The sequence below is a fragment of the Zingiber officinale genome, chromosome 11B, assembly GCF_018446385.1.
Source record: "Zingiber officinale cultivar Zhangliang chromosome 11B, Zo_v1.1, whole genome shotgun sequence".
NCBI classification, from domain to species: domain Eukaryota; kingdom Viridiplantae; phylum Streptophyta; class Magnoliopsida; order Zingiberales; family Zingiberaceae; genus Zingiber; species Zingiber officinale.
Window position 1 is genome coordinate 13,509,432 of NC_056007.1, and position 3,094 is coordinate 13,512,525.

Genomic DNA, 3,094 nt, shown 5'->3' on the forward strand with positions numbered 1-3,094 from the left:
TTGGTTGTTGTGCCATGCAACGTTGGGTGAGTAAGAATAACATTATATATCACTCTCACTTGCATATTTTGAGAACTTGCAAGATGCATATATACACTAATTATATTTCTTTGTGTAGTTTTCACTGGATTTTGACTATCATCAATGTTGAGAAGGAGATTATTTTTTTGTTGGATCCTCTTAGTCACCGCATTCGTGATCAAGATTGGAAATATGTTGTCAACATGTAAGTTTTTTGGCTTCTTTTCTTACCTTTGTTGAAACATGTATGTATTTTGATGTGGCAATACAATTCCCACGGGTTATATGCATGAAGGGCCTTGAAAATGTATAATGCGGAGGCTGGAAGGAAAGGGATAAAACAACCAACATGGGTAGTTGTCAAGGTATGGCCTTTTGCTTAGCAACTGTTTCACTATCCTTGAAGGAGTTATTCCAATATTTCTTTTCTAACATAGGCTCCTCAACAACCGGATGCGGAGCAATGTGGTTTTTATATCATGCGATATATGAAAGATATAATTGAAAATTTTGGAGTTGACCACAAGGATTCACTTCCAGCAATGGTAATAATACAATATCTTTCATTTTGCATATAAGGCCTAAAGATAATTTGTTGCATTTTCCAACACTGTTTCAGTATCATAATTGATACAAACTCATTGATTTTGATTGATTATGAACGTCTCTTAGCTTTTGAGATCTTGCTGCTGCTATGCTTTTCCCCTGGTGCTTGATGTGTTTCTATGTTACAATGCTTTTTTTGTGAACAACCGGATGCTTTTCCCCTGGTGATTTTGATAATTTCTATGCTTTTCCCCTGGTGCTTGCTATGATTTTTTTTATACAAACCGGATGCTATGCTTTTGTTACAATGATTTTTTTGATACAAACCGGATGCTATGCTTTTGTTACAATGATTTTTATAGCTTTTGCTCCTTATTGTATTATGTCTATTAGCCATGTGTATACAAAGGGCACAGTTGCATTCTTGCTTATGAGATTTGGAAGATGGCATCAGAGGTAGTACAATAAATAGTATATCTCTTCATTTGCTTGTTAACTATGAACATTTTCTTTGTTCTTCTATACTTCCTTCACTGGATTTGTTGTGTAGTCATATTTCTTTGTTCAACCATTATCATGCCTAGTAATTTGTTGTATGATGCTGTCGGTTCTTATCAATCTGTACACTTGAATTAGAAGGAGCAAATTATCTATGTTATATTCTAAGCAGCATATACTAAGTGTCATATATGAAAGTTTTAGATTTTACAATGATTTTTTTCTGCTAAATTGCATATGTATATGTGTATCGGTGTGTATGCGAATGCGCGCAATTAGCCTTCAATGAATTAAGCATTATGAACAATAGTCTTCCACAGCAGCCTTTAAAAACTCAGTATTCTATTTTATTTGATACATGTACACATTTGTTTTAGTTATTTGACATATGGTGGATTATTGGGTCCTGATCATGAATTAACTTTGTATAAAGTATTGTAGATTATCTTTGTTGCAAGTATCAATTAGAAAGGGACTTTCTTTGGTTTAGATATTTTGCATTCCAAATTTAGTTTATTGGTAGTTCTTAACCCAAAATCAGATCACTGAAAAGCTTTCAAAATGCTTGATTTCCAGCTTTCAAAATTGCATCTTTAGACTGGCCTCGTTAGAGCTATCGCAGATATTTGGAAAAAAAATAAATAAATCAAAATTGCATCTTTACCATTTCTATCTTTCAAAATTGCATCTTTACTAATATATTATTTATGTGTTTTTACAGTTTACAAATCTCAAGTACTCCAGAGTTGAAATTGATGAAGTGCAGTTCGAGTGGACTGAATGCATGCTAGATTACATTTGAAGTGCGGTTCTACCTTGATGTGCTGTTAAAAGAATGTTCTAGCTTGATTTTGATATCTATTAGCTAGCTTTTGATGTAAAAAGAATGTTAATTATACACCTGAGTTTAATATATTTTTTGATAAAAATAAAATAAATCAAGATCGGACACAATCATCGTGATTCAAAATCTAAAAGCATTTATTATTATTATTATAATTTTTACAAAGTTACATTACCTTTAAGCGAATTTAATAAAAATTATTTTAAATATTCTACTTTGAAAACATTCTTTTCATAATATAAATCATTAAGAGTGTTCTTATTAATATATAAATAATATATAAAATCAATATATTAATATCAATAAGGGGATGTAGCTCAAATGGTAGAGCGCTCGCTTTGCATGCGAGAAGCACGGGGTTCGATCCCCCGCATTTCCATTTTCTTTTTGTTTACCTTCTTATCCACCTAACCCTAATGTGTTAGCCCATTTTTGCAAGTATCGCACATTGCATCCGATGCCCAAAATCTCAGCCTGCTAAATCGCTCTATGTTTTTGAAGGGTGATGATCATCTCAACTCATTCCTATTTTGTGTTTCTCGTTTCTTTTTTTGTTTTCTGAATTGATTTAGAGTCAAAGTGATGATTGATCATTTAGATTTCATTACAATTGTGTGTTAGCTCCATCTAATCTCTTTTATTTCTACTCAACATTCCTATTTGCAATCAAATATTGATGATTTTTCATGAGGAACTACACTCACTTATTCAAAGGATTTTTTTTTTCTGTATAAGTTTCCCAATTCCCTCATCGAAGCATCACCTAGTGATTCTGCAAATGGGTAATCTTTCTTTCTTATTAGGGTTTTATACTGTTAGACTCTAATATATGCTAAGATTTAGGGCGACTTATTTTGTTTGCTATCACTCCGATACTATCGTAATTCAGTATGTCTTGCTCTGTAATAGAGATTTCTGCTATAATATTCAAAATCAAACAACAAGTTGGCGATTAGGTAATGAAAATGGAAATACTTAGCAAGAAAACAAGATTTACATGTTTAGAGCTGCACACGATTAACTTGCTGCAAAGAGAAAATTAAACAACTTTCAGGTCATTTCTTCCAGATTTTTTTTTTAAAAAAAATAGGGAAGCAAAAGACTTTAGGAATACGGATTCTACATATGAAATAAAAATTAAAATTGAAGATAATTATTATATATTAATTAGTAAATTATTAATGT

The 3,094-nt window shown here is 31.6% G+C and overlaps 1 non-coding gene across 1 annotated transcript; it reads left to right on the forward strand.

Moving 5' to 3' along the window:
- Nucleotides 1-2,215: 2,215 nt before the first annotated feature.
- Nucleotides 2,216-2,288, forward strand: TRNAA-UGC. Its single transcript has one exon. It is a non-coding gene; the product is annotated as a tRNA-Ala (tRNA).
- Nucleotides 2,289-3,094: the final 806 nt, after the last annotated feature.